This window comes from Dermochelys coriacea, chromosome 2 (assembly GCF_009764565.3).
Source record: "Dermochelys coriacea isolate rDerCor1 chromosome 2, rDerCor1.pri.v4, whole genome shotgun sequence".
NCBI classification, from domain to species: domain Eukaryota; kingdom Metazoa; phylum Chordata; order Testudines; family Dermochelyidae; genus Dermochelys; species Dermochelys coriacea.
Window position 1 is genome coordinate 172,187,741 of NC_050069.1, and position 16,504 is coordinate 172,204,244.

The 16,504-nt window shown below is 39.5% G+C and overlaps 1 pseudogene; it reads left to right on the forward strand.

Moving 5' to 3' along the window:
* Window positions 1–15,180: 15,180 nt before the first annotated feature.
* On the forward strand, window positions 15,181–15,275 carry LOC119852338 (annotated as a pseudogene).
* The last annotated feature ends 1,229 nt before the right edge of the window (window positions 15,276–16,504 follow it).

Consider the following 16,504-nt stretch of genomic DNA (forward strand, 5'->3'; position numbering starts at 1 on the left):
AAAACAAAGAAGCCAAAACTGATGTGAAGTGAAGCATGGCCACCATATATATCCGTATATGTATTTGTATGGCAGGGGTGGGCAGTTGTGGAAGGACAAACTAGGACAGACACAAAGAAGGGAGGTGGGATCAAATAAGTTTGTGAACCACTGTTCTAAGGGACCATTTAAGGTAGAGTGGCCCGTTAATACCTCTACAAAAGGACAAAAAGAAGGCATTAGTGGGTTACAGATTGTTGTAATAAACTATAAATCCATCTTGAATGGTCCCTTACAATATGTGCTAACTACTTATGCTAAACAATCTGTTCCACCTTGCATTTAGCTGTGACAGTCAAATACCTCTCCCAGACTTGAAGAAGAGCTCCACGTGACTCAAAAGCTTGTCCCTCTCACCTACAGAAGTTGGTCCAAAAAAAGATACTATCTCACCCACCTTGTCTCTCTAATAGCCTGGGACCAAACACCCTACAACTACACTGCTACAACATAGGATGAGTCATTGGTAGTATCAAAAATAGAATCCAGGACTGATTCACTCCGATGCTTGGTCCACTGGATCATACTGGCTCTAAACAAGAGAGCTGTATGCAAATGAATAAAGATTGAGGGGAGGTAATAGAGACAAGACAGAGAAGAGGGAAAGAGCAGTGATTGGTTGATTTACCTTTGATGTCATAATCTCAGGAGGAAGGATGTCAGAATCCCATCATTGAACAAAGAGCTGCGCAGAGCACAGCTAAGGAGGAGGAGGAATGGAGTAGGGGACAGGAGGGAGATTTGCCTCTGAGGTCATAATCCTACTACCCAACAATGAGCTTTTCATAGGGTTATAACAGAGGGAAGGAAGAAAGCAGAAGCAGGAGTAATCTGAATGGGGACAGGTGTATAGTGCATCAGCAGGATACGCACCTAGGAATCAAGGAGTCAGTGTTTAAACTCCACCTTGGAATGCCCTTGCAAAACAACAAAGGGAGGAGAGGACTCGTGCAGTATAAATACAGTAGGCTTCAGGGGAGTGAGGATCAGGGTAAAGCAGTTAAGTCTTGCAATTCCTTGCCTGGTCCATCTTTATCTACATATATTGATGTGGAAAAAGCAGTCAGAAGCTTGCCCTTTTTACTATAAATTTACTTTCTAAATAGACCAACGGTAGCCTTCATATAAGCAAAACACATCTTGCTGTAAAAATATATTAAAAAAAAAACCCTTGTGGAAAATACTTTCATATTGAATATTTAAAAAAATAGTGCAAGATGTTGACTTATTAACCTTTAAGATAACTAGCCTATTTAGTCTGCTACAATGAGGGTTTTATTTGATATTGTGAATAATTAAAAATAACAATTAGAAAAAGCTCTATCTGAATTGTCAGCTATATAGATAAACCTGGATTGATAACCAAGCTGGAGTGCTTGTTTTTTCTGGCAGGAATATTTTGTAAAGATTTAAGCATTCAAGAGTAGCCAGACTGTTTGGAATGTTAGAATTCCAAGGCAATACAGAGCAGGATACTATTACAAACATCTCAGAGGCAGCAAGAAATATCTTACTGGCAATGGGTAAATCAAAACTGTACTCGGGCCACTTTCCAGCTTCAGGAAAATAGGGGACTGTGAGACCAGCTTGTTTGATGAATGATTGGATTATGCCTTTAAACTTTGCCAGGCTTTACTTGTGGTTACTTTTTCAATTGCTGTATTTTTATTTATGTTTCCTCTATTTGGAACATTGATCATTCAGAACCAAAACGTTTCAAAAAAATTCATGTGAAGCCCATTAGTCCTGCAACAATAAATTCTCATTTAGCAATCCTTGGAGAATGAGTGTATCAAGAAAGTTATATATCCTTTCACAGCAAGAGTTAAAATTAAAATTAAAATTAAAACAGAATCGTAAAGGTCTATCACAAACTGTATATAATAAATTAGGGTTCTATGCATCTATTTTTCATATAGAGTTTTTAAACAATTTTTTATTTAAGTGTATTCACCATTTGCATTATAGCAAAAAAGGAAAAAAAGAAAATAACCAATTTCAACTTTGTCCTACCTGATATAGAAGGAATCTCAAAGTTGCCATTGATTTAAAAGTCAAGCCTTTGTAGACCTATTCTTTGTTGTTTTCCTACAGATCCATAGTTGTTGCATTTGAATGAGCATATATTTTAAGGTTTTATGAGGTATAGTTTTTCTTTATATCTTACCATTTTTACCACCTGAAACTTTTTTAGTAAGTTTCCAACAATCTAATTATGATTGCAATATAATAAACGCCATTGGAGTAATAGTTTTTTTTTAACGTAAAAGAAGGAAAGGGCCACCGTATGTGGGATCATCAAATAAGGGGATGCTTTCAAATTTGCATTCCTTAATAAAATATTGACTTCAGTACAGCTTATGACGTCTCTCCTGGACTGATGCATGAGCTATGAAATTAGTTTGTATTGATGAACCAGGTAAAGCCCACAACATATTGTCTTATTGGTCTCAGATCTATCCAATTTAATTTATTTGCAATTCTAAAGTGTCTACTACAGTACTACTGACTGGGCCCTGTACATGGATTATTTTTAAAAGAAACTGTCCTAGACAGTCCTGCACCCTACTCTTGTTTAATTGTGAGCTGCTTGTTTTGAGTGTGGTCCAGTTTATCTAATGCTACGGTTCTTCGGGAACACCATGGTGAAGAGGTGATTTTTACAGTATTACCTCCGAATATTAAACTCCTCTTCCTGAACTCTCCTTTAGACAGGGCGATCCAGAGCCTTGGGCTTGCTGTTAAGAATGCTGTATCACAGACTCCTTCTAATATGTGCTTGGACTCTGTTATACATAGGGCTTGTTTTCACTGCAGAGTTAATGTGGGGTCTTACACAGATGTTGCCCCTAAACTGTCTGGTCTGATGTGGTGGTACTTTACATCAAGGCTAGGTGGCCTGCCCTATAGGATAAACTTCAAGTGCTGCTAATATGTGAGCTGGTAACCTGCCCACTTTGCAGTGAGGACACAGGTTAAACCACTCAATGCCTTCCCACAATTCCTCCTCTGTGCCCAGAAGGACAGACCAGTTCTCTGGAAGAGAATCATACAGCAGCTCAGTTTACTGCAGTGGCAAGAACCATGGAATATGACCCCACAAGTCCTAACGACATAAACCAGTAAGTGCAGAGCCAGTAACTCTGGTATGGCTTTGCAACACGTCTGTTTGCACCCAAGCTAGGCTAACCCAGATGTTGCTCACCTGGGTTAGCTCTGCAGTAATGACATACATTTGATTGTCAAGAACCCCTTGAAAATATGGACCGAGTATATTGGATGCAACAGTGTTTGAATTTGCAGAGAGCCTGAAACAGTAGCTGAGGGCTGTGAACAGCCTAGTTCTTTCCAATTGGTGCTTCAGTTGCCAGAAGTGATACTTTAAATGTCAACACTTAACTATTTCAGTGCTCATCAAAACATATAAGACTGAAGAGAAGGTACACCTCTACCCCGATATAACGCGACCTGATATAACACAAATTCAGATATAATGCGGTAAAGCAGCGCTCTGGGGTGGGGCGGGGGCAGGGCTGCACGCTTCAGTAGATCAAAGCAAGTTTGAAATAATGCGGTATCACCTATAACATGGTAAGATTTTTTGGCTCCTGAGGACAGCGTTATATTGGGGTAGAGGTGTACTAGGAAAATCTACACAATCTATTGAGTGACAGCTCATTTTGGGTAGGCCTTTAAAAACATCACACTAGTGTTTTTAATATTCCTGTAGGAGAACTCTATTTCCCAAATTTTGAGAAGCCTTGCCTTATCACTTTAAGGGCTTTGTAAATTGGTTCCAGAGCTTGAAATGGATGTAGTAGTGAACAGGAAGCAAGAGCAGTTTGAAGATTTTTGCTTCTTCTTCACTCTTCGGTGTGTCCTTTTTAGGAGATTTTGGTATTATTTGCCTCAGTACATAATCTCTAGTCTTCAAAATATTTCAGTTTCAAAGTTTTTAATCTAGTCAATATGAATATGAAGCCAAACCCAGAAGTCCACTGATATCACATCACTGAGGTCAACTGGAGTTTTGCCTGATTAAGGACTTCAGGATTTGGCCCATCATAAGTGCCTGAAAATACTGATACCTGAGGAGCTTCTGTGTAACTCAAAAACATGTGTTGAGTTGGTCCAATAAAACATATTACCTCATCCACCTTCCGAAAATATTGCAGTCAGATAGAAACAGAAATAATAATTGTGCATTTAGTGGCAAGTTCTATCCTCTCCTGAAGCAGAACTGCATACTCATGGGGGGGGGGATTCTGCACAACTGTGCATGCACAAAATTCATGTCTCCCACAGATTTTTTTTCCTCCACAGAATATAGATTCTGCTGGAGAGGGGCCACAAGTAGAGCTTTCACCCACCAGGGGCTGCTGTGGCACCAGAAGAGAGGGTACCCAGCTGGCAGAGAGGGCGGGGGAGAGGCTGCATTCCTCACAGCAGGGCCAGGTGAGGAGGCATGGGACAGACGGAGCGGGGTACATGGGGATGCTGAGGCGGTCACAGACTGAAGTTCAGAAGGGCTAGCTGGGGCATGGGGTTAGGAGCTAGTGGGGTGACAGCATTGACCCAGGAACTGAACGGGAGGGAGGCTTCAGGGCCACATGGAGAGAGGGGCTAGGGTGCAGGGCCACACATGGACAGGGGGGAGGAGAGTGTAGGGCCACATGGGGACGGTGGGTTCAGGGGCAGATGTGTCTAACTGAATGGGAGAGGCTAGGGGTCTGTAGGGGGAGGCTCCCCAACTCCCTAACAACCCCCCCCCAACCCACTCCATACTTCTCCCACCCACACCCAACAACCTTCCAGGTTCACTCCTAGGCTCCTTCCCTCTCCCTCAGCTCCTCCATTACCCCTGACTCCCCCCAGTCTTTGCACAGCTTCTGAGTGGGGCAGGAAATATGGTTCTGTATTGCAGTTTAAATTAATTACTCAAAGTTCTGTATTAGTATGCCTAGTAAGGAATCTATTTGTCAAAAAATCATTTCCTGAACCTTTTTTTTTTTGGTCTCTATTGTTACAGACATAGTTACTGACAGGTATTTTGAAATAAATTACCAAACTAAGTGAAACTGGCAGGATTATATTGTGTTATTTTGACAAATAAAATATGCAGAGTTTTTAAAATGGTGTGCAGAATTTTTAAATGTTTGGCACAGAATTTTTAATGTTTTGATTCAGAATTCTCCCCGGAGTAACTGGTGTAGTTTCACTGTGCATGAAAGATGGGGAGCAGGATTTGGAAAGGGTGTGTGCAGTGCCTTCATGCTGGAGGGCCCAATTCTGAGGAAATCCCTACATAAAACACGTGAAAGGGGATGAGAATTGCTAGGTTAGGGCAAGGCTAGAGTATAAATATCTTGCAGTCTGTTAATTTCTAAGATTCTGCAAACAATAAAAGTATGAGACAAGTCATGTATAATTATATAAGCTACAAAAAAATTTCTCAAAAAAATGGTTTGTGATTTCTGTAAGAGTCTAATGCTGAAGTTCTCTTGGAGTTTAAGGGAAAAAATTCTCTATATAGAAAATAATCAGTCCCATATATCATACCTCAGTGAGCAATAAGAAAAAAAAACAGAAGAACCGTTATTGTGACAGATTGTTTTTAACATAATGAATATTTAATATCTTGACTGGACTTTCATCAGGTGAAAACATTGAGAGAATTGCAACTGGCAATCCTATCCAATAGGCTTTCAGTTGTTAGAAAATAAAACCAATATGATGGTATGTAATATAGGACTCAATAGTATGAAAAGACTGCATGCCAAGATAAATTCATTTGCATATGAATAAATTGACTAGCCCCAGTTCCTACCATACTGACGAGCTAAAGCTTTTGAAGCAATAAAATATTTATTCAAGGGATAATCAATTGACAGATTGTAAAATAGAGTCTCCTTGTAATTGATAATTATAAAGCACTTGGAATTTTAGTGGTTTTTCAGCTAATAGGAATGCTTGATTAACTAAATAACTTATCTTTGATACCTATCTTGATCAACATATAATGATGAGGAGGAGTGGCTCCATTCACCAAAAGGGCAAAATGTCAGTTATGGTTGAACAAGCAGTGGTGAGACTGATGTTAACCTTACCAATTGCTAGCCTGTCTGTAGTCTCCATTTCCAGAGAAAGTATTTGAGTGAATGGTAATGGATCAATGCCAGTTACACTTCAAATCCACAGATTTCTTGGCTCCACATCAATCTTATTTCAAATCTGGTATGGAAAAAGAATTGTAGTGAGGTGCTTGGTTGATAAGTGAAGGAAAATGTAAGGTGTGCATGTTGATATTTATCAGGCTGTTTCTGTGCCATCTATTTTGGGTCATATGCCAGACCTATGCAAAAACTGTCCTCATGGTTAGGGTGCTATTGGATCTACCTTTACTCATGAATTTCAAGATTTTGGTGCCTTATGCTATAACTAGGCAAGCAAGTGATCCTGAAACAAAACTGTTGCTTAAACATTTTTTTTTAAATCACTGGTCAGTTAAAGTAACTAATTTCAACTAATGTTTTCACTGAAACAATTTAAAACAAGTTAACCAAAACATTAGGGCTATCAAGTGATATAAAAAACGTAATTGTGATTAATCGCACTGTTAATCAATAATAGAATACAATTTAAATATTTTTGGATATTTTCTACATTTTTCAAATATATTGATTTCAATTACAACACAGTACAACATGTACAGTGCTTACTTTATATTATGTTTCATTATAAATATTTGCACTGTAAAAAAAAAACTAAATCGTATTTTTCAATTCACCTAATACAAGTACTTTAGTTCAATCTCTTTATCATGACAGTTGAACTTACACATGTAGAATTATGTACAAAAAATAACTGCACTCAAACATAAAACAATGTAAAACTTTAGAGCCTACAAGTCCACACAGTCCTACTTCTTGTTCAGCCAATCACTCAGACAAACTAGTTTGTTTACATTTGCAGGAGATAATGCTGCCCACTTCTTGTTTACAATGTCACCTGAAAGTAAGAACAGACATTTGCATGACACCGTTGTAGCCAGCGTTGCAAGATATTTACTCGTCAGATGCACTAACAATTCATATGTTCCTTCAGGCTTTAACCGCCGTTCCAGAGGACATGCATCCATCGTGATGACTGGTTCTGTTTGATAACGGTCCAAGTGGCGTGTACTGATGCATGTTCATTTTCATTATCTGAGTCAGATGCCACCAGCAGAAGGTAGATTTTCTTTTTTGGTGGTTTGGGTTCTGTAGTTTTCGCATCGGAGTGTTACTCTTTTAACTCTTCTGAAAGCATGTTTGACACCTCCTCCCCCTCAGATTTTGGAAGGCACTTCAGATTCTTAAACCTTGGGTTGAGTGCTGTAGCTATCTTTAGAAATCTCAGATGGGTACCTTCTTTGTATTTTGTCAACTCTGCTGTGAAAGTGTTCTTAAAATGAACAACATATGCTGGATCATCATCCGAGACTGCCATAACATGAAATATATGGCAGAATGTGGGTAAAACAGAGCAGGAGACATGTAATTCTCCCCCAAGAAGTTCAGTCACGAATTTAATTAACACTTTTTTTTTTTAAATGAGCATCATCAGCATGGAAGCATGTCCTCTGGAATGGTGGCTGAAGCATGAAGGAGCATACGAATGTTTAGCATATCTGGCACGTAAATACCTTGCAATGCCGGCTACAACAGTGCCGTGAGAACGCCTATTATTTACAATTTCACCTGAAAGGGAGAACAAGGGGGCAGCATTTTCTCCCGTAAATATAAACAAACTTGTTTGTCTGAGCGATTGGCTGAACAAGAATTAGGAGTGAGTGGATTTGTAGGCTCTAAAGTTTTACATTTTTTTGGTTTTGTTACATAACTGCACTCAGAAACAAAACAATCTATATTTGGAAGTTGCATTTTCATGATAAAGAGTTTGCTCTTCAGTACTTGTATGAGGTGAATTGAAAAATATTATTTCTTGTTTATCATTTTTACAGTGCAAATATTTGTAATAAAAATAATATAAAGTGAGCATTGTACACTTGGTATTCTGTGTTGTAACTGAAATCAATATATTTGAAAAATGTAGAAAAACATCCAAAATATTTAATAAATTTAAATTGGTATTCTGTTGTTTAACAGTGTAATTAAAAGTGCGATTAAATTAATCACAATTAATTTTTTAAAGTTAATCATGTGAGTTAACTGAGATTAGTCAAGAGCCCTATAAAACATACATAAGCTCACCCCTATTACATTAGCAGAAGTAAACAGTGCTATACAATTTCCCCCCTGTGGGAAATCTTCAGGACCTGACAGTTGCTCTGTGGCTTCTATCAAAAATATAGTGTCCATTTACCATGTTTACTATCCTTAAAGCTCTGAGAGATATATAAACAGAGTAAAACTCTAACCAACTGTGCAGCCTATATGTCTTTTCCACTAAACCTAAATAGGGCCAGTCACTGGTGGGGCAAGAACATGCGAGAGTGCACAATTACCTAATCAAAACTGATTTATATAGAGCCAAAACCCTGGATCCAAACACCCCCAATTCCCTTGCAGGATCAAGGCCCTAATTAGTTACTGTGTCCCCATCACCATAATATCTAAGCACTTAGATTTCCAGCTACTCTAGAAATCTGTCTGCATTCACAATACTTTTTAATTCAGGAAAAAACACAAGGCAAAATAATTCATTTTAATTTGTGCAATATTCTTTAAATGTCAAAGAATCAGAATATAGTAAGATTAGCTCTATGCAATATCACAGGTTTTATATTTGTTAGTGGAAAAATAAATCAAACTTCAAAAATTTTAAATTTCCTTAACTAAAAGTTAGTGAAGGGCTGTTAAAACATGCAATTTAGACAACTTTTAAAATAAGCCTGATTAATTCACCATTTTAAAAATAGCCACTTAAAAAACACAGAAGTTAATGAAACCTAAAGTTCATTTGTTGCTGATAGCTACTTTGAAGCTTGTGGAGAGATTCTGTATATAGAGTACTTCTGCTGACATTCTTTTTAGTTTCTCTCACTTTCCAGAGCCTAACCAGGGAGGGGAAGTACTTAGAAATTTTCTGGTGAAAATAATAGACTAAAGTCCTCCTGTTGGCATGGAGACAGGAATAAAATGAATCCATTGCAATGGAAAATTTGTCAAAAAAATGTGTATTTTTAGCATACTTTGGTGGGCGGCCTTTTAAAAATTGTAATCTGTTGTCTTCCATTAAAGCATCCCAGCTTTCAGGGACATCATTTCTGGTTTGTATACTTTACTTTTATTTCTATCATTTTTGTTTTAGTAATCTAAAGCACTATTAATCTCTGACTAGTAATTTGAGTAATTTTATAACTCATCATGCTCACTTCAAACCTAAAGGGTCCATCATGAATGCTGCTCTTGTTAACACAGAGCAGATTTACTACCAACTGTCCTTCTTTGGTGAAAGATACCTGCTGCTTCCTTGGGGATTTTTTTTCTTTTGAACATTTCTAGCTTTGAGCAGGCTCTGCCCCATGCTCCCCCTAATTATCTGCATTGCTTTCTTCAGAGGTGACTCATCACATTACTTTTGGCTGGAGACCCCTCCCCACAATTCTTAGACTTGTGTAAAAAATTGTTTTGCATAGGGTACCCTACCACATTTCTTATTTATGAAACATAATACACCTTAGACTGCATCCTATGCAGTATGTGGTGTAATAAGTGAAAATTCATCACCCTGGTTACTGCTAAATGATACCTGTCAGCAGGACTTCTCCCTGATAGAGCCTTGCAACCTGACCTGATGGGACCCAACAACCTGTATCTGTTCAGGTCAGGTCTGAAAACAACCCAACATTCTTGGACTTGGGTTGGGTCATCTCTGATCACCTCCTCCTGCCCTTGGGGTTGGTGCAGCAGCAGCTGCATGCCCTGCTCCTGCCAGCTGCCACCACATTGCTAAACTCTGTGTACCAACAAGTCACAGTGCCTCTTACTCTGCAGTGTGCAGAGCTCAGTGAGGTAGTGGTGCCTGGGGGAGCCGGCCAGGTTGAGGCGACTAGAGATGGATCACAGGCACAGGGCCTGGGAGCAGGAAGCCCTCACCAGGACAAGTCCCACAGATAAGGTGGCAGCAGCACTGACACAGGTTGTGGGGAAGAGTAGGGGTCAGATCAGTTTTTAAAATGACTGGATGCTCTCGGATCAGGTTTGGGATAACTGTGCTCATGTCAGGCTGGGCTTTACATTGGGACCAACCAGACCTCTGATGCTCCTAAAAATACTTCTGAAGACCTTTAGAATGAAACAAACCACATCAGTGTCAGGTATTTTCAAAACCATTTCCAGGAAATAGTAGAGGAGAATACTGCTTGGCTCTCCCTTTCTGACTTCCCATTACACATATATTTGTTTGCAAAGTGGTACAATTGCCCTCCTCCTGGTTATGATTTTTTTAAATGGAAAAGCATCAAATAGATTCTCCAGGCCCTTACCCCTCCTCTCTATGATCAAACTAGGGTTGGGGAGATATCAAATTAAGAGGTGGGAATTTTTGTGGCAGTCTCTTGTTAAAAATGTTGGTAGCTCTTCACTGGATTGAAAATCATTACCATGTGAGCCAATGGCCATGGTGGTCTATGTTAAAGAAGTTGAAGGCCAGTTTTATAGTGGACTGAAGTCTACATTATCACCCTTCTAGCTACAATTAGCTGAACAAGGATTAAATGAATTTGAAGACTGAATTATCTTCTCATCCCATAGATAGTATCTGTCAGAGTTCAGGCACAATGATGCATTCCTTTCTCTCAGGAAAACTTCTACTGGTAAATTTAGTTTAATCTTTCACTGGAGCACAGAACTGTTTTTCAAAAGTAATTGTAGTGACACTGAATTAACTCATATTTAGTATCTGAACATCAGTTTGGTCACTTAGCTTTCCACTGGCGTTCTCCTTTGTAAATATGCTGGATATGATGGCTCCACCGGGTAATAACTCCAGACTCTAAAGGTGACTGATCATAAATGGTGGAGACACACCATCTAGTGGTTTAATGTTTAAAACTCATGTTCTTCAATGAGTGCAGTAGCCAGTGTTCTGCATTTTATATTGATTGAGTAAAGGAAGAGAGGGATGGCTCAGTATGTTTGGCTTTACGGGGGAGAGGGAGAGTATGTTTGTTTCCTTACTGGGTTTAGTAGGTTTTGGGATTCTATGCATCCAATTTCTTATTACAGGCATATCAATACTTTTCAACTGTAATTGGTCAGATCTATGTTAATGCAGATTCTATTCTTACATACTAGAACATTTTCCAACATGCGTTTCCACTATCAGAGTATATATGAAAATTGCTTTATTCCTCATATTAGGCTTGGTAGAAGTGACACTCAGCATGTAATGGTCCTAATGGATTTTAGAAAAACCACAGAAATTACAGACAGAATCGGCACTGGAACATCTGTTCTATTCCCCAGCTAATACAGTTTCATCCATTGAGGTATATTTAATAGTGCTTTAAAAAAAATCACCGAAAGTGATGTTCCTATATAAACATTCCTATTAAACATGGCTGGTTTCCTGATTAGAGAGAGACCAGTTGGAGCCACTCCAGTCTAAGTCCAGTTTGTTTTAGATGAAGAATCGAATTTAAACACAATTATATGTTCTTGAAAATCCTTGTAACAACTTTCAAAGAAAGTCCCATTGTGGTTAAAAAAAACAAAAAGCATTGGGGTGTGAGAGGGGCATGAATTGTAACTGCTGCCAGGATAAAAGCCTTTTTGTTGATCTGTGGCAGTAATATTGTAATCCAGAGCACATTACCCTGTGAGTTGCCTCATTTAAAAAGAAATCTGCAAACAATTCTTACTATAATGCAGGGCTGGTAGCATCGCCCATCATGAAGGTAATTAAGACACTTTCCATTGTAAGACCCTGTTTTCAATTGCTTAAGTTTGCCAAACTTTAGCCATTTGGGCTGAAATTTTCAATGCCAGATTGTCTGCCTCAGGCTGACTTTTTAAAAAAAAAATTCAGTCAAAATATTTCAGACATTCCTGGGAAGGAGGCTAGGGAAAAATATATAGTTTTGCCTGTGCTAAAAAATTCTGGGAAGTATTTTGTTGTTGTTGAGAAGCTCTAATACACCTTGCTTTACAGAAGGGACTTGAAATTTGGGTGGGAGGTGACCTTTTTTGTCAGAGATGTGCCTTTTGCCACCCATGTGAAAATCCATGTATTTGGCCAAATTATAAGCCTTTGAAAATTAACAGTTTGCACATGCTCACTAGAGCCTCACCACTAGAATCTCCAAAGACTCCATCTGCATTAGCCATGCTCTAGCTCAGGGCTGAGCAAGACTTTTCCCTGCAGTTACAACTCTGGGCTGCAGCAGGCTATGCCAAGGCTAAGCAGTGGCACCAAAAATAGGGAGCCTACATCTTCTGTGCTCTCAGTGTTCACTTGATGATGTCCAGCAGCATCGAAGGAAGAAGCTGCTTGACTCAAATGCAGAGAAAACAGGCAGACCAGGTGGGCCAAAGTAAATTGGGACAAAGAGGCTGGAGGGATGGGGACTTAAAGCAGAGAGGGTGGACACTAGGACTGACTGAGCAAGGAAAATGGGACTGAAATCGGATGGGGACCCAAGTAGGAGACTGGGACTAGCTGGACAAGGAGACTGAAACTAAGAATGGGTCAGGTGTAGAGAGGAGACAGATTTGGTGAGTGTGGGGGTGAACTGGGATTTACTGGAGAACGACACTGGGACAATGAGCCGGTGGGCACTGAGATTGGACCAAGAGCCTGGGGAGGGAGATTAGTATCATGATCACAATTCCCAGACCCAAAGACTCTTAATACACAAAAAGGAGCTAAATTTAGGTAGCACAATCTTAATTCTTGCATTTCCTAACTTTCAAGTGCTTGATTTTTGCATCCTTAAATGTTCTTTTCACCTCATTTTTCTATGTGTGATTTTAATGAAACTTTGATTTCACCCATGTTCTGAGTGAGCAACCAATACAGCAAAATGGAAACTATTCCTCTCTCTACTGTTGCTAGATTCAAAGGGGGAACACAGGTGTTGCAATGCCTAACTTTCAGTTGCTCAGCTGCCTAGTGGAATTCACAACCCCAAGTTAGGCACCCAGCCTCCCCTTCTATGTATAGGAAAAGTTAGGGCCCTAAAAAAAGCGATTCACAGAAGCCAGCAAGCTGAGTGGGCAGCTACTTAAACTAGCCAGTAGGAAAGAAACAGCAAGGAGAGGAATGTGGCCTAAGCCTTGTTCCTCTAAGGTGCACAGCTGTGAACCTTCTTCTGCAGTTAGGTGCCGAAACCAGGGACAGTCCTTTCTCACAAAAAACCTAGGAGGTGGAACTTTCTCCTTACACCCAGGGCTCTGTGTAAATCATAGTTTTATGGAGAACATGGAAATTGTGAAAATCCCCCCCAACCTGTGATCTTTTCTTTATATATAGTTTTAAAATGTCTACAACAAAGTCTTGAATACAAAAGATACCTTAGCTAGTCAATTTCAAAGATAGAATGAGTTTTACAACTAACTTCAGTCAAACTTCAAAGATGGCTGTTCATGTACTGATTGAGCAACTTAAATGTAACTTATTTGAGTCTTCAAGTCAATGCAGTACACTAGTAGCCATAATATAGCTGAGCTGTTTACATAGCTTTAACTCCACTATTTTTTGCTTAGTGAGTCCTCTCTTACATTGTGTGCAAATCTTAGAGTTTGTACACACTCCCACTTATGCTGGTATAATTTATGTTGCTCAGGGCTGTGAAAAAGGCACATCCCCTCCCAAGTGACACAAGTTACACTGCCCTAACCTCCAGTGTGGACAACGCTCTGTTGGCAGAAGAGTTCCTGGGAAAATAGCTACCACCTCTCACAGAAGTGGCTTTATTATACTGACGGGAGAGCTCTCTCCCGTAGGCATACAGAGTCTTCACCGGACATGCTGGTGTAGAGCTTTGAATGCAGATTAGCCCTTAGATATCATTCACAGAGAGACTGATTTATGATTACTCCTTTTGCCAACTGTAGCAATTCAGACAGGCTTCCTGGTACACTGTCTTTTAGGCCAAAAATAGCCATGTACATGTAATTTACCTTAACTAAATTGCATAAAGAGAAAAGCATTCCCAGCCGGATTATATAATCCAGATGCAATATCCTTGAAAATCTATTGAAAGAGGGTAAAAAAGGTACTTCTGCACTTTAATCTTCTCTTAAAAGCCTTTTTGCTTTCATTTGTTTTACGGTGGGAATCAGCTACATTAGGGGAAACTTTTTCTAAAAGACTCTACATAAAAGCAAACAACATTACTTCATAGTAGAGGATCCTATTCTGCAACCTCATAGGAAGTGGATTAAGCTAACTCAGACAAAGACATTCTGGAATGAGAGTGTTTCCTGGGGAATTAGTCTAGAATAATTTTTCTGGAATAGCTATTGTGACAAAGTCCTGAGCCCGTATTGGTGGTTTCCTGCTCTTCTGGGTGGTTTCAGTGGCCTCAGAAACACGATAAGGCCCCAATGTGACCTCCCTTTCTCAGTGTAGCGGCAAGCGTTACAGCCTATTGAGTTACTTTCATCACCGTCCAGTATGGGAGATGGGAAGGGGGAATACCCCACAGTCTCTGTTGCTCCGTAGAGCTCAGTAAGCACAGTTCAGCCTCCTGCCTGGACCGAGTCCTGCTTCCCTTCTCCAGGGGATCTCTGTAGAGTATGGGAGGGGCGGGAGAGGGGAGAAAACCCAGGCCCGCCCTCTCCTCTGGGTTCCAGCCTCTAATCATAGCAGCGGTTGGTGGCTTTCCCTTCACCACTGATACTGCTTTGATTCCCTGGGCCACTTCCCCCATGGTCCCCTTTTCCTAGCTTTACCCTTATCTCAGGATTTAGCAGTGCTTCCTCTTCCCCAGCTCCTTTCACCTCTGCCTCCAGGAGGGCACTGAAAGGAGAGCTTTTAAATAGTATAAATGGGACCTTGATTGGTTCCAGCTGTCTGTATTAGCCTAACAGCCTTAACTGGTTAATTTGCGTTAGGTGTCTTAATTGGCCTGGAGTAGCCTTTGTTTGGCTAGCCAGGGAACAAGGCCTTCTCACTCTGAAGGCTGATATACCTGCCTTCGAGCATCATATACAATTGGAATGATACCAGAGAAGATAGCTGGCCCCGCGCAAGGATGACACGCAATTCGTGAAGCACTTTTGATTTTTCTGGTCTGAATCTGTCAAACTATTTAGATAAATTCCAAGTGTAGCCAGACCTTTGAATATTTAAAAAAATGGGTCCCAGGGTTCAATCCTTCTTGAGGACATTACTGTGAAATAAACTGTTCAAATTTACCTTTGGACACATAACCATGCACAGTCAATCATCTCATAATAATGCCTATAATGTGGGGAGTTTGGTTTTATATTTACCCCTGTTTAATCGAATGCAGGTAGTTGACTGTGCAACTTCATAGGAACAATAACCCTTTATTAACTGCGCTTTGCAAATTAGCACTAAACTGCAGTTCAATGTGATAATCTACTCACATATGAATCACTAGGTTGATTGAAAATCAGTCACATACAGTGATGAAAGTCTGCAGAGGAGGTATGAGTAAAGTCTCCATGTGTGTAAAGTCTTAAACTACCTTATGTTTGTTTAGCATCCATCCCTGTTTAGTAGTTACCCTCTATAAAGGTACTCCTTTATCTTGCAAGGCAGAGGGAAAGTAATTTGAATGTAATAAAAGGGCTTCTCCTTTAAAAAGCCATCCTTAATTTAAAGCTGTAGGGAAAGTAATTAAATCTAATTGAAGCCACAGATTCAAAACTATTATTTGGTAAACAAGAATAAGTAATCCACCCATTATAAATGCTAAAGTTTTAACTCATTAAGTACACACACACACAAATCACAGCAATGCCTTTAATCCATGCGTGATAGCAATGTTGTCAAAAACCAGATTGCATGCATTTCTTGTTACTACAAATGAAGCATGATGTATTCGTTTAAATCATTATAACTTGTGGGTTCAGGAGCTTGAAATTTGACCTTGTGGAAGAAATACTTGACAGATTTTTAAAATGATTTCTACAACTACACAAAGTTTTTTGCACAGGATCTGGCCCTCAGTTTAACTAGTTCTTCCTACTTCCGTGCCCCCTCACTTTAGCTTCCCCTCCAGGACAGTGGTTCTCAACCAGGAGTATGTGTACCACTGGGAGTCTTCCCTGGGGTACATCAACTCATCTAGATATTTGCCTAGTTTTACAACAGGCTACATTAGAAGCACTAGAGAAGTCAGTACAAATTAAAATTTCACACAGACAATGACTTGTTTATATTGCTCTATACATTGCAATGTAAATATAATATTTATATTCTAATTGATTTATTTTGTAATTATATGGTAAAAATGATAAAGCAAGCAATTTTTCAGTAATAGTGTGCT